This window comes from Emydura macquarii, unplaced genomic scaffold (genome assembly GCF_026122565.2).
Source record: "Emydura macquarii macquarii isolate MOO-44397 ecotype Brisbane River unplaced genomic scaffold, CSIRO-AGI_Emac_v2 contig_1253, whole genome shotgun sequence".
Taxonomy (NCBI): Eukaryota; Metazoa; Chordata; order Testudines; family Chelidae; genus Emydura; species Emydura macquarii.
This window is the reverse complement of record NW_027131390.1, coordinates 28,642,319-28,664,845: the sequence shown is the minus strand read 5'-3', so window position 1 is coordinate 28,664,845 and position 22,527 is coordinate 28,642,319. Positions and strand designations below refer to the sequence as shown.

The 22,527-nt window shown below is 39.5% G+C and overlaps 1 long non-coding RNA gene across 3 annotated transcripts in view; it reads left to right on the top strand.

The window, feature by feature from the left end:
- The window catches only part of LOC137153990 (uncharacterized), a 91,063-nt gene that overhangs the window by 27,401 nt on the left and 41,135 nt on the right, over positions 1-22,527 (top strand). Inside the window, exons 3-4 of one of the 3 annotated variants that reach the window (XR_010920004.1) lie at positions 1,932-2,026; positions 2,572-3,314. The exons of the other annotated variants lie outside the window; for them this stretch is intronic. This is a non-coding gene — a long non-coding RNA (uncharacterized lncRNA). Of the gene's footprint in view, positions 1-1,931; positions 2,027-2,571; positions 3,315-22,527 lie in introns of those variants that run through there. 3 annotated transcript variants of the gene reach the window in all.

Genomic DNA, 22,527 nt, shown 5'->3' with positions numbered 1-22,527 from the left:
GGGCAGTACCATCTATGGCAGCTGCATGTAAGTCCGGCTGTCATTCTCATAGCTATCTGAGAGGGTGGAATGTAGGGGGTAGCAAGATGGTCTGTGACTTTGGTAGGAATGTATAGGGGGAGTTGGTGGAGTTCAGGGAAAGACGTTCTGTTGCTGCTGAAGGGGTCATGAACTGTGTCTGCAATGACACTATTGTCTTTAGAAGCTCTGTCTGCTCCCCCAAGGCCTTGATCATTTGCTCAGGGTCAGCTAACATTCCTTTCTGGTTTTCCTTCTGTCCTTGTCTGTCCATCTTCTGAGATTCTGACATCGATTGTCTCCATGCCCTTTTCTCTCTTTTGGACGCCTCAGAGAACAGGAGGAGTTTCTGGAACATCTCCTCCTTGCTTCTCTGGGGTCGCATCCTTATTAGTTGTAGGCATAGGAGCCTTGTTTGCGAAGGTCACATCTGTGTAAGAAGAAGAAACAATGAACAAAAACATTATTGCGAGTGCCCTAACACTCTCTAGTCAACAAAACTCTCTAGTTCAGACCAGGCCTAACTTTTAAGTGTAGATTGAGCCTCAGATCATCATTTACGGTACTTCCAAATTCTTGTGTGTAATTCAAAGGTTGCTTTAGCCCAGTAATGTTATCGGGTAAAATCAAATGTTGCTCATTGTAAAATAAGTCTTTCTCCTGGTTCAGCAGATATGTATTACAAAAATAATTCACATTTTTATACAGTAGTTACCCTTTGTACAAATTATGGATATTAACCAACCCCAGTGCAAGGCTTACAACAATGAGCTATAAATATTCAGCATATATTAGTTTTTAGGCTTTCTGATTAAAGTATAAGAATAAAAACCAAATGACACAGCATTTTATTTTTTTAGAGATTCTGCAACTTTTTCAGGACACTGGCTAATCTGCTAGTGCTATATTGTGCAAATGGTACAGGCTCTATAGTAAGGGTGGTGAAGCTTTACAACATCACATAGGGAAGGACTGGAATTCTGACGGGCTCTTGTGTGTTATGTGTAAGAGGATGGGGGGTGGGGTCCTTATCCTATTTCTTTCGAACAGAGACCCCAGACCTTGGGTGAGACCCCAGCTATCTTACCTCTTTTGGAGCTCTTCTGGAAGGTGAGAGACTCACTTCTGTGGTGGCATATCCCTACCTGGGGTGCCATAGAAGATTCCTGGATGGATCTCAAAGTTTTTCATAGTTTTGAGGGCAGAGTTGGGGATAGGTGAAGGTCACAGGTCATTATCTGGGACACAGATAATCTTTATGGCAACGTCTGCTGAGCTTGTGGACCTAAAATTGCAGTAGTGTTAATTCCCAAAGGGTCAATGCTGATGATAATATTTTGAGCTATGATAGAGGATGTTAATGGCTTGAACATGTTCTCCTTACTCTGGAAAAACTCTCCTTGATTTCAGTGATGAGTCCTAAGGGCAGGATTGGGCCTTAAAGCATCAAACTGTAAAAATATAAAATATTTATTTAAAACATTGCTCATATAGAAGGAAACCAGGTCTAGTGTTGTACAAAAAGAAGGCAACATAAAGGACTAAATTTATTGCACTTGAATACAGGTAATGTCCAGTTCCTATTAAATAGATTGTCTTGTAGGTGGATAAATGAGATACCATCAGTGTACCAACACTTTTTCCTCTAGAAATAGCAGGTCAAATGGGCAGACTGGTGCTTAGAAGATTGATAATCCATTACTGACCTTGAAACAGGTAATATTTTCTCAAGGATTAACTGTTCTTGGACAATGTTTCCAATGTATTAAGGGCAATAAGCTTCCCTCTCTTATCAGATGTGTTTGTCTTCCTGTTGTATTTGTTTTATTCTTGAACATACTTCTTTTGTGGCCATTGCAACACAAATCGCTCCTTCTGTTTAAGTCTGAGTTTCTCGTGTCTCTCTTCTACAGTATTCATGACTGTGCCTGGGAGCTATTCCATATTCAAAGGGTTCCCCATTTGGCCTGTGTTGCCATTCTTCTAGAAACACCTCTCTATCTGGAAGGTAAACTCTATGCTGGTGATAAGGCTCATCAGAGCCAAAAAACAGGATTTTTTCACTCCTATGTTAAGGCCTCCAGAGAGTCCATTGCACCGAATCTATAACATTTTATCTGACAGCTGGTTATGGGCCCAGTACAGTGTAATTTGGATTTGGCCACAAAGACATATTAGCAGTGAAAGTTGTATATGTACAGCAGTGCAAATAATCCTTAACAAATACAGCAAAACATTAACCTAATATTATATTCTTCTTCAGCTGGTGCATTGTTTGCTAGTAGATCTGAAAAATCTCAAATATTTCAAATTTATGTATTCATTCCTTTGTGAAATCTTTCCATTCTTGGGGGCAGGGACTGGACAAGAATTATATTTATGAATTCAAACAATTGAGTCTAAATTGCGCTTTGAACAAACATTGGGCTAGTGTAGCGCAGGTGGTCCAGTGTTCATTGAAAATATTGATGATATGGTTGAATTGAAATTTGCTTTCCAATTTGAATGAAAATTCACACACAGGGGCTTTTCCACCACTGTTTTTGGTTCTAGATGCTTGTTTAATGAACATCATTAGAGGAACTGGAAGAGGAAAGAGAAGAATAACTGAAATCCCTCAACTCGTAAATCAATATTTTGCTTTCTCCCACGTTCATTCTTCGTGTGGCGCTATCGAGTACCTACTACTGTTGAATGATTTCCCACACCAATAGTTCCAGCTTTGCGGATTGAATTTTTTTCCTTCATTTTAGCATGAAAATATCCATAGGCTCTTTCTCCCTTTATCTAAGAATGTTCAGTGGCACCAAGGAAGCAGAGGTACCAGAAGAGATTGTTCATTCTGATGCTTACAGGGCAGACTCTAATGCAGAGCTGCCTTGTTGACCTACACTATGAAAGTGATGTGTTCTTAACTTACTGTATACACAAACACAGAGATACTTCCCATGTTGATGGATGTATTGCAAAGTTTTGTTTCAGTAAATATTTGTACGGTTGCTTGACCCAGTCAAACATAAATGTTTTTCTGTGGTCATTCTTGATATGCATGAAGAAATTTAGAGTTAGCCAAAACAAGCTCAGATTCTAGTTTGACCATTTCCAGTGAATTTGATGAAAATCATGCGGGTGCCTGTATATATTTTTTCCCACCTACAGAGTATTCTGTATGCAAAAGAGTAGATGGATAGAGATAAAATAATGTTTGCAGCAATGTGAAGTTATATACTAAAGATAACCATTTTAAAAAAAACTTTGGATAATAAAGGCAATAATGTTAATGCAATATTCTTAGACTTCTGTACTACATGACACTTTGTTCATTGCTTTTGTTTCTTAATCAACATGGCACATAGCCAGTTTTTAACCCATTTAATAACACTTCTTAAAATGTCATTGTCAGTGAGGAATCATTAAATCAAACACTTGGGAGTGGGGGGAAAGAAGAGAAACTCTTGTGACAAACAGGGGAATTGTCTATATTAGGAATTAGAGAAGACTGAGTGGGGGACATAACAGTTGTCAAGTACATAAAAGGTTGTTACAAGAAGGAGGGAGAAAAATGGTCTCATAAACCTCTGAGGCTAGGACAAGAAGCAATGGGCTTAAATTGCAGCATGGGCATTTTACTTCCTAACTGTCAGGATAGTTAAGCACTGGAATACATTGTGTAGGGAGGGTGTGGAATCTCAGTCACTGGAGATTTTTAAGAGCATGTTAGACACAAACCTGTCGGGGATGGTCTAAATAATACTTAGTCCTGCCGTGAGTGCAGGGGACTGGACTAGAAGACCTCTCAAGGTCCCTTCCAGTACTATGATTCTATGATTATTTCTTAGGGATATATTTCTTTTTCCCTGTTCAGTTTTGCCACTGCCTAACTGAAAGCGTATAGTCAAATCAAAGAAGGCTTGTAAAGAGAACCTTTTAAGGTACCCAAGAACGCTAAAATCAGGATACAGATAAGACAGCCTCTCTGGTACCCACTTCAAAGGATTAAGCTGACAATGGTTGGGCCATCAGTTGGGGGAAGAACCTACATGTCTGGCACCATCTGACTTAGGATATTTTTCTCTTCCCAATAATAGAGCTCAGATCAAAAGACACTGAGAAGTTAAAAAGGTGTCCCTGGCAGAAAGGGAGGGGAAAATGGTCAGGTTAGCTGGAAGCTGTCAGAGACCACAGGGAATTTGCAGCAAGGCTCACACACAGACTGTGAGAGTAAGGGTCTGCAGCAAGCAAGATGGTGCCCAGAAAGAACAGAGCACACAAAACTAAGGTATGTCTAGCTAGGGGCTTATGGGAATGCCAACCATAAATAAAACAATGTGTGTATAGATCTCATTCTTTTTAAATGTACTTCTCTCAGCTTGGTGTAACATTTGGGCAAATACATAATACTTCATTTTGGATAAACTGCTCCTGTGTCATTGCAGACAATTATTGACCACAGGCTCCCAAAAAATAACTTTTCCAGTTTCCAAGCCCAGTTGGACCTGCTAGTAACTATTGGCACCCAGGAAGCTTTAACCCAGAGACCTAGTCAGGGAGTGGTTGGAGTGTACAATCTCCTCCCAGGGACCAGTATACCTCTTTTTATGAACTTTAGGCCAGTAGTAATGATGTAGTATGGATGTGGCACTGTCTCAAAAACAGCACCCTGGAACCCCATATTCACCACTGGTGTGTAATTATGATATGTATGTCTTGTGAGGTATCATTTTAAAAATCCTGATCTGTTTAACATTAATATCAGGTTGGATTTTATGTGCTATCATTGTGTGTGAAGTTATGAAGTTTTGCTAGGTGTGTGGTACTGAAAGGTGATGTGAGGTAGGAAACCCCCTCAACTAGCTTTCCAGACACAATGATGGACTTGACAGACATGCTGGTGATTCCCATTAAGGGAAATCCACTCTCCCAACAGCCATCCCAAAAGACTTCACCGAGGAAGCATATACACAATGGAGATGGCTTGACCAATGGGGGCGGCCCCCGACATCACATGCATAGATATTTTCCAAGTTGGAAGAATCTATAAAAGAGGGAGAGTGACATCATCACTTGTTTTTACTCCCACACAACTCACAACCTGAAGGAACATCTGGAATACGAAGGACTTTAAATGGGGAGGCTGGGTGTCCCAATCTGCAAAGCAGAGTCCGCCTGTATATGAAGTATCTGTAGCCTGCTTGAATCTTCTGTCAGAGTCATACATTGCTCGATTTAATTCCTATTTAGTGTATAAGAATTTGGATTGTGAAGTTATTTTTATTTCGTTGATAACTATATCTGATCTTTTATGCCTACCCCCTTTAATCACTTACAATCTACCTTTCTGTAGTTAATCTGTTTTATAATTTTACCTAAAACAGATTATCTTGGTTGGAGTATTTGGGAAATGTCAGCTCAATGGACCAGGGCTTGTGCATGGCTTCTCTATATTGAGTGGGGGTTGTCTAAATACTGAGCTTACTTTTGGCCAAATTTTTTACCAGAGCAAGATGATAGAATTGTGGAGTGCAGTGCATAAAAACTGGGGGAAATTGGTTGGTTCTTCTATCTATTGTTGGTTCATGAGTGGCTAGGGAAAGCATTCATGTACCTCAGTTGGGGGTGTGCTTGCCTGTGAATGTCTGTGTAAGTTTGGTTGCTGACAGCATCATAGTGCAAGAGGCAGCTTAGGTAAACATTCCTGCTACCTAGGTGGGTGTGGGACTCAATCTGCTGTAGTGTTGGGTGATAACTGCCCAGAGAGGTCTGCTGTTTGTCACCAGCAAAGCATTGTTGGGAGCAAGCCCAGACTGGAAGGTTAAGGGGCCTCAGCAGTTCCACAGTTGTCAGGCTGCACCCTGGGAAACCCATCATAATGGGACCCCCAGGTTTGATTCCCCACTCTGGCTGTCGTGGAAAAGAGATTTGGACCTTGGTCTCCCACAGTAGAGAAGAGTACCCTAGCAACTGGGCTTTCTTAATCTCTCCTGTTGAAGTTCTGTGAATAAATGATGAGATAGTCATTGGAGCAGGGCCATCACCTTGAGGCTCATATAGCCTGTGTGAGTATCCTACCCAGCTGCCTATAGAGTCACTCCCTGTCTCTTTCATTGGCCCAGTGGCTATATATTGTTATGAATGTCTATGAATTGTCACCTATGAATGACAGTGGGCAGAGAAAGTGAGTGTGAATGGCTTTATAGCTTGCTGGTTAAGGGTCGTGCTGCCAGTGCCGGAGACTCAGAATAAAAACCCTCTCCGATGAGTATTTAACTATTTACACAAAGTGGAAGAACTTCAAAGGGGAGAAAACACTGTGCATCACGTAGACCAGGGGATAGGCTACTTTCCTATAATGTGGAAGGTTCAATTTCTCTATCTACTTGAGGTGCAGGGAGGAATCCCACATCCCAGGCAAGTACCCTAACCACTGGACTAAATATAATGAGAGGGCTGGTGCCACCTAGCATTTTGTGAATCTAGCCCTCCTTTGCTTTTGTCAAAATGCCTGAAAATAAATTTAAAAAAAAAATTGAACAAAACAACTTTTGTTTCAACCAGACTCAAAAAAAAAATTTCAACTTTTTGAGTCACTGAAAATTTTGAAGAATAGGCTTTGATTTGACCTGAAAAGAAACTTTGTTTAGATTTTTTCAGATTTGCTAGAGAACCAAAAATCCAGTAGTTGCCCAGCTACAGTTATGTTACCTGTCTTTGGAACTGTGCAACCACTATTGGAATACTATGTCCAACTCATGTCCACAATTCAAGAACAATGCTGATAAATTGGAGAGGGTTCAAAGAAAAGCCACAAGAAAGATTAAAGGATTGGAATATAGGCCTTAGAGAGAGACTCAAAGAGCTCAAGCTAGTTAATTTAACAGACAAACAGTTTGGGGTGACTTGATCACTGTCTATAAATACCTACATGGGGAACAGAAATTTGATAATAGAGGTCTCCTCAATCTAGTGGACTGTGGTATAACAAGCTCCCCTAGCTGGACAAACAGACTGGAAATAAGGCACAAATTTTTAATAGTGAGGGTAATTAACCAGTGGAACAACTTACCAAGGGTTATGATGGATTCTCCATAAATGAAAATTTTAAACTCAAGATTGGATGCTTTTCTAAAAGAACTGCTCTCGTCCAAAGAGGGAGTTATTCAGGGAAGTCCTGTGGCTTGTTATACAGGAGGTCAGACTAGATCGGGGTAGTCAGTGGGTGGACCATGGGCCAAATCTAGACCACCAAGGGCTTTTGCATGGACTGGGAAATCTTTTCATTTACTTATTGTTGTTGCAGTATGAAAAAATGTTCCTCTTGAGTATGGACCTAACCTATATCTTGATCAAGAAATCTGACCTTGACAAAAAAGAATTGACTACCCCTGGACTAGATGATCACAATGGTCCCTTCTGTCTTTATAATCTATTTTGTACTTAAATAGAACAATTCTAGTCTTCAAAATGACACTATTAATAAAAATAAAATTTAAGTGGAATGATGGAAAAGGCTGCAATACAATGGATTCTGTTCTGTTGAACATGGTTGGCAAACTTCCTAGTTGTACCATTTCCAGTCAATTAGGAGCAGACAAGGCAGCACTAGTCAACCTCACCTTCCTTGTCAGCTTTAGTTGCTGGTTTGACATGCTGCAGCTCATCACTACAACAATTACTTTTCTATCTCTAATAGTTTTCATTTAGATTTACTACGTTTTGTACATCATTAGACTGGACATGTCATTACCCTAGACAAATGGTGCCACCTCTACTGGTCTAAGACACTCTAATATTGAGCCTGACAGATATCCAGCCAACAATGGGGGTGGGGGGAGGATCATTGGCTTGTAAGGAAAGAACAGTCGGAGACTTTCTCACTACACCAGACAGAATTTCCACTATAACAAATTAGTCCTCCTTAGAGACAGCGGGTTTAGCATGACAGAGTTATACCAAACGAATTTATTTTGAACAGAAGCCTGAATTGTTTTTAAATGAAAATTCCACACAGAAGAACTCCAGCTGTCAAATGTTTCACAGACGTTGCCTCGTGTTAAAGTATTGCATTGGCTGTCAATCTTTTACTTTTAGTCCAGTTTAATCTACTTAAATTTCTCCACACCAGATACTGTAATTTTACTTATGATTTCAACAGGATAGAACTAGATAGTCCCTTGGGTAGTATCTTGGAGAAACTGCCAAGGTTGTCATCATGGAGGCAATAAACCTTCTCTCATGTGCAATTAGGGAATGACCTGGCTGTTGACTGACTAACCCTGAGAGTTATGCTTCACTGAGGAGTAACTTATCAAATGTCATTTTGTAGTCAGAGAACTAGAATTCCTTTAATTCTCTTTAGGATGAGTAGCTGCTTCAAGGAAATTTGTTCACCCCAGTAAGAAACCTGCTGGACATCACCGGCAAAAAAAGTAACTGGGTTGCACGAGGGTCCCAATGCAGTGTTCAGTTTTCGAGTAGAGATACACTTGCCCTGTTAGCCGAGCTGCTATTGCAGGGTGGTTGCGGCATGGATGAGAAACAAGTGACATGAAATCAGCTAAACTTTTGTAGTCTAATGCATTTATTTACAAAATGTGCGCACATCCTGTTTCACTGACCACTGGCAAAAGTAAAGCAGGCCAGGCATTTCTGCCCTATCCCAAGAAACAGCTGTCTTGTCTCACATTCTCCCCAGGAAGCCACACAAACTTGCAGCAAAACACAGGCTCTCTGGAAGTGCAGGCTCTTCTGCTGCATCCCACACAATAGTTGTATCCCAACTGTCTCTCTATCTGAAATGTAGGAAACCCTGTTAAGCTTCATGCCCCCCTCTGAGCTGCATAGTCTTACCAGGTCGGTCGGGCCATCAGCCTCCTCCTTTTTCAACAGCTATTTTTACTACTCAATGGAGAATCATTTGAGTGCCTAGCACTCATTTATTTTAATAAGGTGCTTCCAAGACCCCTAATGATGGGCCATTAGCCTCTCTTTCATAACAATATGTCTACTAAACTCTTTGCATATCAATTATCAAATAATATACAAAAAGTATCTCTGTTGATATATCAGACGTTGGGTAACTAGCTTCATAAGCCAACAGAATCATTGAATTTGTCACTACTATTCTCAAATTCTCTTGGCCTAACAGAAGAGAATGTTCCTGAGCTACATGCAAAAGAGGTATGTAGATAAACATAAGGGAGAGTGAATACACGATCGTGTACTGTGAGCATGATTTGTTGGCATGGGTCTGGGGAGCTGTATTACTAATGACTGACAAAGCCACACATGAGCTTTTTAGTCTTCCTAAATGAATGTCAGTGAAGCCACCTTTCCTCACCAGCAGGAAGTTCAGATTACAGCAGCGGCTTTTCAATGGAGAGTGGGAAGGCCAGGATTCAGATGGTCAGTTCATAAGCAGAGAAGACTGCCTACAAAGCTGCCAAGATCTCATGTTCCTCTGCAGCCCTTAGACCTTGTGGGGTTCACAGGTATTTGTAGATGTATGTTGTCTAGCAGGCTTTGATTGGGAGCCTCCAGATGCTACTATAATAAAACATTAAACAAATTGTCAATAACAATAATAATCAGTGTAAGTTCTTGGCTCCCTGACTGAGGCAGGTTAGGAGCATCCGTTCTTGTCGTCTTTCATTACTGCTCTCTCGGGCGCGTGTGAGAATGTAGCCTTGAATGAGTTTTGCATTGCTTAAAGAAATGGAGGGTTCGCGACTAATCCCACCCCAGGCTGCTGTAAGGATGCATGTATTCCCTCTGTCCTAAGGGAGGGATAGTTGAGAGGCCAAGGACATCCATCCTGTCCTAAGGGAGGGATAGTTGAGAGGCCAAGGACATCCATCCTGTCCTAAGGGAGGGATAGTCCAGAGGCAAAAACATCTTTGCACAGCCAGCTATTCACTGCTTTGCAATGAGGATCCAATTATAGGAAATTACAGACAGATTGGCTTCAGATTTCAATGACATTGGGGCGTGTGGGGAGGTGTGTGTGGGGGGATTTCTTCCTGACAAAACAGAAAAGAGGACAAGGCTTCATGAGGAGCAAAATGTGATCTCAAATAATCTTTGAAACATCATGGTTTGAGTATCACGTATCCTGAGTGTCACTTTTTTAGAAGGTGTCAGTCAGGGAGAAAGAGAGTCCAGATGTTCTTTAAAGGTGAACTTTGAAGCTGTAATGAAGTGTATGTATTGTTATGCTGGAAGGTGTTAAAGTAAATCTTTGATTCAAAGACAATCAGAAATCTGGTTATGACTGAGGCATGCACTAAGCACTCTTCTTTCAGGCTAAATGGAAGGGCAATTAATCCACTTTCTTTAGTGAGATAGCTGGAAAAAACAGAAGCTACCATCCAAGGCAATTAGCCACTTGGCAAGGCTTGAAAGAAAGCTAGCTCACATAGATAAATAAGGGTTTCGCTGGTTGCAAAGGCAGGGACTGTGCTTTGAGTTTGTGTGTATGTTAGAGGACAAAGTCCGAGGAAGCCATCAGAGAGTGAAAGAAGAGGTTGTGACAATGACTCTGAGCAGAGCAGAGTCAGGGCTTTCTGGGCAACAAACTCAATGGAGAGTCAGTCTTGGGGATTTCTGAGCAAGGAAGCTGCTTGGTGTTTGTTTGTATCTATGGTATTTCAGGGGCTTAGGACTTTGTATACATTCTGTGTAAATAAACAGGATTGCACCAAAGACTATATCAGACTCATATAATTTTTCCCAATGAGAAACAATCCTGTAAGGCCCCAATACTGGCTAACTGCTTAGGTCAAAGGGGCAAGAGGACCAAGGCCCAGTTGCCTCAGCTATGGAAAAAATGTTCATTTTGGCATTATGTAGATTTCTTTTCACTTGTTTTTCCCCCCAAAGGTGGATCATGATTTTGATGGCTGATAAATTAATTCCTTTAATGGAAGGGCTGCTTCCCCACACTCTGCCAAGGAAGGGTTAATGCCTTTATTAGAAAGTCTGCTTGACAATTCTGTGACAGCTGGGGATTGGCCAGAACCTGCTAATTGACTAGTTTGAAGTCCCAGGGAGCTGCAAGTGCAACAGGTAAATGAGTGATAATTGCGGGCTAATTATCATAAAAATACAATCATGTAGCATATTTATTTGCCAAGGAAAAGGGGTGTGAAAAGTAAGAGGTCTCTGAGCGGGTTATAAAACGGAGATGTGTGTCTTATTTTTCCTGGGGTGTTTAAGCGCATGGCCAGGATTCAGTACAACAGAAAGGGTAAGACTTGAGAAAATTCCCTTTGGTTCACCTTGTTGTTTTTTTTTTTTTTTTTTTTTTTTTTGCGTCAAGTAAGTAAATTAGACAGAACAGGAGTAGTTGTTCTCTTGTTCATCTAGCATTGGCTAACCTGCTATGTTAAAATTCTACATCAGAAACTGAATCAATAACAACAAATAAATACATTTTGAAACAGAATAGCTGAAAACTAATTGATACTCCACATTTTGCGCCACTTCCTGAAGTTTCTCTAGTAGACTTGGAAGAAGATGATTTCCATCTCTTCCCCTCACTCATAGTAGGAAACTTCATTCCATATTTCTATAACATTACTTTTCTGATACAGTGGTGTGTAATATGCTCTCTGGGAAGCTCCTTTCTTTCACTTTCCTAGCAGTTGCTCATACGCTTTATAATTTTAGAAAAAGCTTTTTGTTTCAGCTGCAATAATTCCCAATGGTCTCATAGAGGAATAAGAAAACATGCCTATAAAAACCAAGGGTAGGGGATCAAAGCTAGGAGCAGTCTTTCAAAAGGGAGTAATGAAGATGTAAAACAAAAAATGTGAGCGGGTTTTGAATAAAGAGAAAAACTTAACTGCTCTTTGAAAATGTGCAGGTTTTTTTCTTTTTTTAATTCTGACCCCTAACAAGGGGCAATACTGAAAAGGAAAAAGAAAAGATATTGACAATAGAGCATGTCTCTGAAAATGCATGACAGTTGAGCTATATGCACACACGGCTTTGTGCTGTTATGTCAGGTTAGGTCACATCACATGCTATGACTTGACCTAAAGTAACCCAATGCAGCTTGGTACATATGCTTCATTGCCTTGCCAGTTTAGAGCAATACTGCCTTTTATAAGGGACACTTCAAAGTTAAAATGACCCTCCAGTACAATGTATTTTAAGGGTTTCTACAGTTATGTGCTGCTACTAGAAATGCACAGGTTCTGATCAGCACGATGGAAAGCAAATTACATGTGGAAAAAGGTAAATTAGTAAGCAAAGAAAAAGCCAAAGTAATTAAAAACGTGTTTTATACACCTGGTGTACATTTTAGCTCTCTAGCTGTAGTCTATACCTTATTTGTAGTTAAATCACTTCATCTAACTTCTGTGATTGTTAAAATTCAAGAGCTGGGTCTCTGCTCATTAAAGAGTTAGGTGGCAGTTAGCAAAATTTAATTTTCTGCAGGGTTTATTTCAAGCAGTGAAATAGAGCACAATGTGATGGGGTGTATGAATCCTGTGCTGACAGTGACTGAGATAAGGGCAGCTGGAGTGCTCAGTGAACCCGTTCTTTGGCATCTGAGGGGAGACAGGATTAGATGAGACCCAGCTGGGGAGAATCAGATTTGGTAGTTCCTGTAAAGAGAGGAGTGCGGCAGCAGGGAGCTTACAGTCTGAGACTGGCTATGAAGGGGAGAGGGCAGCAGCAGTGAATGGGTTCTAGGTGGCTGCCAAAGCAGCTCCCCAGTAACAAACTGGTGGGAAGCTATAGCAGGAGCCAGACTTCGTGAGAGAGAGGACTGGAGGAAATAGTCTTGGGAGAGGTGCCTGTAGACAAACAGAAGTAGACAGCAGCAAGGACTTGTGAGGAGCAGGTTTTAGTTGCTTAAACACAGGTCCCAGAGGAAAGAGTTGGCCTGCGTTCCCCTATCAATCTCAGAGAGGCTCTCCTGCCCCGTTTTGAGGAAAAGGGTGCAAGAACTCAAGGCTGGAGCTGACAACCCAATTACAAGGGTCATGGGACTTTTGACCTGTGACTTAGTGACCCTGGAACGGGTGTGATTATAAATGATATGGCTGGAGTTGTGAAAAAAGGCCAATTGTCACAGGGCCAAAGAGCTGTTGGGACAGGTGGGAAACTGAGGGTCACTGCAAGGCCATACCCAGGCATGAGGGGATGAGCTGGCCTGTGAGTTCGCTCTATTGAACATACTAGCATCAGGCAAGATCAGGGAGAAGGTTGGTGTGTTTAGTTCAGTTGAGTTCAGTAGGACTAGTCATTATGGTAAGTAGAGTGCTTGGTAGTGTCTGTGGGATTGAGCCATTAAGGAAGAGGGAGCCTAAAAGCAGAAATAAAACTGGCTTTTTGGAATGAAGTAGTTTAGTAACTGCTTCTCTTTCTTATCAAACGAAAGGTTTCTCTTCTTTGATGTTTCCAGAACACTTCTGTTTTAATTATGCTCGGTGGCATGTTGGGGAACAAAATTGGGTGCATAAAGGAAGAATGATTACTATATGTGAATTAAAAAAACCCAAATGTTTAATGCTGTATTGCAGCCTATGTGAGCATGACAAATTATAAAATCCCCTGTTCTTCCCCAACAACCTCCTTGAATAATCTAGTTTATGCTAAGGAAAGAGTTTGCTAGTTTGAAGGAGAGATTAATATTAGAATCTGAGGTTATTGCTTTGTAGCAGTAGAGAGGAAATAATCCATTGATTCAGGTAGTAAGCATTACACTTCATAGTAAGTGTTTGGGCCTAAAGTTTTTTTCTGGTGACTGACAGGTCTTTTTCAGATGTTAACCAGAGGATTGCTTACTTCCCCACTTGAGTACAAGTCCTTTTTTTTTTTTTTTTTTTAAATGGTATTTAAGTGCCTAAAGATGCAGATAGCTGCCTACTTGGATTTTCAAAAGCTCCTGGGTGCCTAATGCCCATTGAAATTGATAGTGGCAGATGAGATAAATATTTATTTTTAAATGAAGAATAATTTTGTTTAAAATTTATTGACTTTTCATAATCTTGTTTTGGACAATTTTTGTTGCCAAAACACTTAAACGTCCTAAAATGATGGCTCTAAAAATATGAATAATTTTTGTCTAATATGAATGTCTGTATTTAAATGGAATTTTTAATTTAATTGTTGAGCAAAAGTGTGTGTGCATGCATTCCATAACATCTTGCATATGTTGCACAAAATTGGTGTAGTGCTGCAAAATAAGAAACCCCTGATATTGAGGGGTGCTCAAATGCTGCTATGACTACTTTCACAGCTTCTTTGGAAGCTTTCTATTTATAACATACTTACCAGGTTAGGAGGAAATCCAGACCCAAGCAGGAAATACAGCTGCTAAAGAGGGGGAACTTATTACATTTTCCTCACTGGTGATTAAAATTATCCTCTTCAGAAAATCTTGGCTCAGAAGGTTTTTTTCTGTAATTCATGAGCAATGGAAACAACTTTTATTTTATGGATCAGGACCTCTGTCTAAAGGCCAATGCTATGGCTTCTGTGGGATTAAAGTCCTCTGTGCCTTTCAAAAGGCATTCCCTTTTCAGTTCCCTATAGAAGGTAAAATCAAGATGAATGATCAAACATTACTTCTCTGTAATGCTCATAGAATGCTGATTTATTTTACAAAGTACCCATGTTTGCAGTGTTAACTTCTATATGTCACTGTCTATTTTTGAATAGTTTGAGAAAAGAATGTGTACATCTAAGTAGTAATATTCATGCTGAATTCCGGGAGAAGAGTGGCACTTTATAACCTTAATAGATCAGAGAGAAATGTAAACATTTGACATTGAACACATTTTAATTTTCAAAGGTGCAGTAGGAAAATAACATCAAAACATTAGTTTTGGAAAGAAAGTGCTAAATGCTATCCAATATTTGTAAAACTGATGTCTGGTGGGTGCCAACAGACATTTATTTCTTTGCTGAAGAGAAATACATTGATCACACTTACACTAGTTTTACACTGCTTTACATTACACAGCAAGTGAGATCTATTTCAGGCTAATTCCTCTTAATATAATAAGAAATCCATGTATCTATTCCTTTTATGAATTTCCTGAGACTTTGGACTTGTACCCTACATTAGTGCTTCAGGTATGACTACCACTTGCCTAACCAACTCCCATCTCATTGTAAATTATCTCTTTAAATGGACCTGCCTTTGACTGCCCTTAAGTCTTTCTTTTTCTTCTCTTTAAAAGTAAAATGGTAATGCAGTGACTCGAAATAATAATGGTTGGTTTTATATGGTTACCTACCTACAATGATGCTAATGTTAGATCAGATGTTCAGTCTCAAGTCCTTCTCTATCTTTAAACTTTGGATCTGAAAGCTGGGCCACTTCATACCTTTTTGGCCTGTGTGGCTGATAGAGCTAGTTGGTGGGGAACACCATTTGAAAACAAAATAAAATCCCATCTTCCATTCCCCTCTCTGAAGTTTATTTAAAAAAAAAACAACTTTGTCCACCTCTATACTTGGTCAAAAAACGGGAGAACTTCACCAACAATTTTTGCCAAGCTTTGGTTGGAGTCGTGGAAGCATTTATGTCAAATTAAAGGTATTCAGTACTCCATTAAACTTTTGCTTCCATGCGATGAATGGTCAGCTGAGTCTTATGCCTGGTGTAAGTCCCTCTTAAAGCTTGTTTTCAAGATTGAAGTGCTACATGATCTTGTGCTGGCTCCCTCCACAATGGTGAATTTCACCTTAGGGGAGTAAAGAAAACTTTGTGGTTACCCTTCCTCCCCCTCTTTGATTGTCTAAAGCAAATATGGTCTATGGTCTATAGAGCCCTTAATTTCTACAAATAGAAACTTAAAATGTGGTAGAGTAGGATACTGAGACTGCTTATCAAAACTTAAGATGATTAATAGCAGAGGTATGTCTACTTTGAAGATATATGGAAAATGTGCCGGAATTAAATCATACCTAGAACCTCTAGACACAGGTTCACCCATTTAAAATACGTTCCTAGGTACTGTAGATGGCACATAATAAATGCTATAAAAACTGATATGTTACAGATGAGAACAATTAAAAGCTGGGGCTGCTCCACAGAACAGTCATAAAGCTGATATTGGAAAGTGCCACAGCACATCTAGGATGCACAAGGTCAGGCTGCAGACAGTGGGTTCCTGTAAGGAGCTCCAGCGCCTCCAGGCAGGGCGATTTCTCTTTCAGCACTTCCTGAAAGAACTGTCACAGGCACCAATTATGCTGTGATCTCACCCTCCCCTCTCCAGCTGTAGCACTTTTGAAGACTGGGTCTATGGAGGCTTTCTTGGGTTATTTTCCTCAAGAAAAGACGTCTGAAAAAGATAAGTACAACCACTGTTAAAATGAAATACCATAGTTGGAATGAGCTGTCTGAAGGATTTTTTTCTTTTATACTGCACGGATGGAAAGTGGCTTGCAGCACTTATCACAGCAGGCGCAATAATGGGGGAGGGGGAATACGGTGGGGGGACTCTGAATTTCAGCTGCTCTGGATCATGCTGCATCTAAAATTCTTAATTAGGAACTTGAAGCTTAATGGATTTAATTCCCAGTCCCCGAAGTCCTGAACCTCAGAAAGTTTCAACAGGAGCAAATTAAATCTTCAAGCTTTCTTTTAATGTTAGAGAGCTGTCCTTTGTATGATATGGATTTTGTTTATGACCATCAAGGCATTGAACCCATATGACTTGGCTAATTCTTAGCATCCAACCAAGTCTAAGCATTTGACTCTCAAAAGACAGATATGACACACACAATCAAAGATTCTGCCTTGGTGAAATTCACCAGAGATACAGCAAAGGATCAGCATATTACATAGGTCCCATTTTGGAGGCCAATTACTTAAGTTCCATTTAGCGCATAGGCTGTGTTATCTGTCTGTAAGGGGTGAATTTCATTCTATGTATTTATAATGTCCTGCCTACTATCCAATGGATCACTGTTCCTTGTTTTTAATACATTTCTGCAGAGTGTGGTTCCTAAGCTTATTTTTGTTTTTTCTACAGATTTGTATTTTGTTAGACTGGCTCACTTTTGGTAACTGGAGTCTTTTTAATCAATATTCTTACCTCCCCTCTCTGCACCTCAAATTCCATATGCATTTCAAATGCATTTGTACACACATGCATTTGCAGTTATCACAGTAGAGGGTAACTGCACCTGTATTCCCCCTCTATTGTCCAACAAGGGTACACAATTGAGGCTTCCAGCTTCAGAGCCATTGCTTTTCTTGGGTGGAGATATACGTGTCTCTCTCACTTATGACCAAGATATTTCCAGGCTGCACAGTTCTCTGACTATACTGTGATATCCCTAAGTAGGCTTCTCTTGCCATCTCTTCAGAGATGGTCCACGGTGTAATGGCCACTGTTACAAATTACTACACAGTGCTTTAAGTAAGCACATTTTATTCTTTAAGGTAAAAAGAAGCTTGCCAGAGATCACCCCAACTCCAACATGGGCATTGACAGGTGAGCAGTCCTTCAAAACACCACATGGGGAGTGGTTTCAAATTCATCAAACCCTTTGATCAGAACAAGAACCTAGTCTTATGTGGCCTCATTAGGTCAAAGTCCTTTCAATCCTTCACTAAGGGTTGGGGGCTCCACATGGATCAGGAGTTCTGTCCATTTATTGGATAAGAAAGAAGGTCCTCCTTCAGTTTTAAGTCAGGTTGTTTAAACAAAAATACTTTCTGTGACTGTTAGTGCCTGGAGAATCTAGCTTGAACCAGTATATGCAAGTTTTTCCAGGTGGTGGAGCCTCTTGTGGGGTGTTACAGATTGAGTGATTTTACCTAATCACCCCCTCCTGTTAGTTCCTGGAGGGCAGTGGACCCCTACCTCATGGAATTGCATATAATCCCTGACCCATTCAGTTAATACAATCCATGCCAAATGTATTGAATTGAATTCAATAAGATTTGTCCAGGATAGTGTCAAAACTGTTGCAGAGTTCAGTGGACATAACACTGTTCATTTCCCATCCAACAATATAAAATCTGTTCAGACCATCTAATTCACACTCAGAAAATCTGGGAAAACAGATAGGCCTTGTTCTGGGGATATGAAAGTCAGCCTTCATACACGGGCCCAATAGACAAAAAGAACTCCATTATCTTCTCAGATAATTCCCTTTAAAGCTTCAATTCTGAACTGTCCTACCAAGATATCACCCAAGATGGTCCCTACCTTAGCCAGGTCCATGACTGGCTTTCAGTATCAAAATCAACATCTTTAATTACAACTGGTGTGAAATCCAATTGCAAAAGTCCCATTGACTACAATAGGGCCAAGATTTTTATCTCTGAGAGCCAGAACAGATTAGAGTCCAAGTACTGAGATTCCACGGTGATTGGATTCGAGTCAGAACCTAGTAGATAGGTCAATGAATTAAATATAATGTACTCCCTGCATAAAAGTCTAAGTAAATGTGCAACCATGTCCCATGATTCTGAAGTTTCCAAGTGTTATTCATGTGCAGCACCAAAGTCAAGGCTGAAGCCATTAACTTTTTTGAAATGCTTTGTTTATCATGGTGTTCTGTTTTTCCAAACTTGTTCCTTACCCTTAGAACATGGTGAGTTACAAGAATAAAACTAGTAAATTTATCTGTACAAATTTGTACAAATAGATATTATCTTTCCAATGTTCCATGTAATCAGCTTGTCTAGTAGGATATTAAACTATGTAACATTCATCTGTTATGTAAGCACTTTGTGTTCCTTATATAAATAAAATAGCTAAACATTATTTGAACTTTGAGTATAACGTTCATGAATGTCAGGATAAGCACTCATGTACCTGTTATACAATCAAATTTTTGTAATCCTTATAAATGTACAGGACCTACACTATTAGTTGTGCAGAAAGAAATATCTAGTCTAAAATTCACTCAAAATCTTGATGACTGATATAAAGGGTGCACTTAACAAGACTTTGTACAATCTCATAAAACAGTCCTTTTAAAAAAAAAAAAAAAAAGACCCCAAGATAACTGCATGATAGAAGGGTTGATTGGTGGCATATTTAATAGAGCTGGTCAAAATATCAAATTGTTTTCAGGAAACAATAATTTCATGCACATGTTTTACTTATTAGATTTTATATTTTAATGAAAAATTACTTTTTTTTAATGGGGAGGAGAGGAGGAAAATGAAGGGAGGTAGACAGACAGACAAGTCCCCAAATTCAGAACCTTTTCTGTTTTTGAAAAACAGAAATAAAACATCTTTTGAAACAAAACAAAAAATATTTGTTTGAAAATGTTAATCAAAAGTTAAAATAAGTTTTCCTTTGACACAGACAGTCCTGTTTTGGGTACTCTGATCTATCTTGCTATCCAGGTGAGCATACCTTTTGTGGGGATGAGAATCCCAGCAGTATTCAGGTTACCCCTAGTCCCATTTACACCAGATCTGTTGCACCTTAGATTTTACAGCAAAGATCATACTTGTCACCAATCCTATAATAAATTATATTACATTTATTAAATAGGAAAAGGAAACAAGTTATTTATGAAGTTAAAGTATGTAAACATAGATAAACATGAGTTCTCTTCAATTTAAAGAAATAGAAGCTTGTATAATAAGCAAGCTCTATCTGTCCTTTAAGGTTAACCCAAGCTAAGCATTTTGAGTTGCCAACAGTCCGTAAATTTACAGACCAACAGTTAAAAAAAAAAAAAAAAAAAATTAACACTGTCTGCTTTCTTGTAATTGTAATATCTATTGTAACAACACTAACACACAGGTGAGCCAGAGTGATTCCAGCTACATATTTGTCAGTGTTCCACTGAGCACAAGGACCTTGGCATGAGCTGACACCTGGTCTGCCAGCACTACAGATGGAGCCTAGGGTAGGCAGAAGCAGAGGAGGCATATTATTGATATTTTGCCTCTGGAGAGCTTTTGAAATGCCATCTTTTTTTAACCCTAAAACCCCCACATTATGGGCCTTCTAGAATAGTGTTATACAACCCGTTTTTATTTCAAAGCTCTTCTGCACAGCAGAGGAGGCATATTATTGATATTTTGCCTCTGGAGAGCTTTTGAAATGCCATCTTTTTTTAACCCTAAAACCCCCACATTATGGGCCTTCTAGAATAGTGTTATACAACCCGTTTTTATTTCAAAGCTCTTCTGCACAGCCCACCAGCTTGATGTGATTAGTTACCTTATAAATTCCTGTTATAAAATCACTATGCTTTTATACCCTCATAAAATTGAGAACGATTTTTGGATTGCTTTAAAAAGGCACCATGCATATTTATTGTAGATGTGTGCCTAAAACACTCAAGTATTCTCATGGTTATAATTATCAATTGTGTATTTGATTATTTTGACTCAATCATGTTGAACCAGGAAGGATTTCTCTTTTTACCTTCTGTCTACAAGGAGAGTGGCAGATAGTCAGACAGAAAGTTGATGTTTCATTTACTTGTTATCTTTAGTAAGCTGATTGTTCCAGCTCCGCAGATAGCACAACTATCTTCCAGTCCCAGCTTCTTCTTTAGCTCCTTGTTACCTGACTAAAACTGTTGAAGGATGAAAATGTGACAGGTGTGTTGGAAAATTTCAGAAAAGCCTATATCTGAATTGTTACATTTGCCATTCCTATGATTTGTCATATCCAGGTATAGTGCTTATAAGGCAGTTTCCTTAAGTCTCTTCACACTGTGAAAATCAGTCAATACTAATTAAAGAACCACCCTTACTTATTTGGAATGCTGCAGAAAGGAATACAAACACAGAGGGAAAACAAATTGGGGGGCAGGTGGTATGTAGGAAAGATGTGGTGTAACAACAGAGCTTCTACATGTTCTTGTCATACATTTGCTTGATTGTCACTTGCTATTCTATGCACCCAGTTCTACATTCCTTGTGAAACACGTAAGTTTGTTCCCCTTCATATCTAGTACTTATTTGTCAAAGAGGGATGAACTTAAGTCCATTTTTAACTCTTCCAACATTAATCTCACTCCATTTAGCTTTGGTGCACATTAGGAAGGGGCCATCTAATTTGGAATATAGTTGTGGGAGTATAAAAACAATGGGCTTCCATAAATAAATGGGCTATAATAAACTGTTGGAAAAAAATCTACTACATACTAGAGAAAAAGCATGATGTATTAGCTGCAGCTTAGGCCTGGGACCCAAGACCTATCAGTCTTGAGTCTCATGTCTGGCCAAACTTGGCACAAGACCGAAGGTGAGGGTTAAAGTGACTCTCCAATTTTGAGGTTAGCCTGAGGCTGCTTCAACCATTAGAATACATTAAGGTAACTTCAGAGTTGCTCTTACCTACACCCAGTGGCTCCTTATAGCAACATCCCCTTTCTCCCAGGAATATCAAAGCATTCAAAAAGGGTGGGGGGAAATCAGTTATTACATCAGTTCTGCTATCCCTGGGTGTTCTCCCTAACCTGGGAGAATATGCAGGTGGCTAGATCCAGTGGCTTTATGATACCTTGCTCTGGGGGAGTGGGGAGAACAGCACAAAGATTCCTTAGTACAGTGTTACTCAATAGGCTGGCGCAGACCAAATGTGGTCTACCAAGGCTTCCTGTACGGCCTATCAGCTCACCTTTAAAAAAGTTTATAATTAAATGAACAGTAACACATTGGCTATCCTTTCCCTATGACTTCCTTAGTAAATAACTTACTAGCAGTGTTTTTAATTTGTAATGAAAAAGGTTAAGCACTGCTTACTGGATTTTAAGTTCTCATGATAGCATCAGCCACAATTGAGTTTGCACACTGCTGATTTTTTTCATTAGTTAGGGAAATGGTGCCAAAAATGAATGTGAGAAGGAGTAAATTCACAAAGTTGACAGCAAAAACTGAGCTTTTCATCCAAACTAGACAGCAGACTTTCTTTATGCCACCTCATTTAAATGCAAAATCTTTGTTTAATATGCTAAACCACTGTATCTGTCTGTAAGGCCATCGATGTGAGGCACCACTTTGAATCAAAGCACAGTAACTTACGGCCTATCCTGGGAGTTTTGCAAGACATGACAAAATCGAAAATCTGAAGTCTTTGTATTGCCTTTCAAATACCATTCTCATAACATCAGCTGCTTCTCTTCGGATAATGTGGCTACTAGCTAAAGATAAAAAGCCTTTCTGGATGCCGAGCTTGTGAAGGAGTGCATGTTGGAAATGCTGGAGGAGTTTTTGATGGAGATAAAAACAAAAATGACATTGTAAACCATGAGAAGCAAGTTCCCTTGTCTGATTCCATGGCAGTGTGAAGATTGGAGGTAATTTACAAAGAGTGTTTGTCAACTGCTTTTCTATTCAAAAAAACTCTAAATACATGTCTCCTGTAGTGGATGAATCAAGCAATTTAAGTGACACCGCCCAGCTATCATTCTTTGAAAATTTCATCATAAAATCTAGGAAATAAAAATGTGTTTGTGCTTCATACCATTAGAAACCTACACCATGGGAGAGATCACTTTTGAAAAAGTAAAAGGCTTTTTTTTAATGGTTTAGAGCTGAAGAAAGTAAACTTG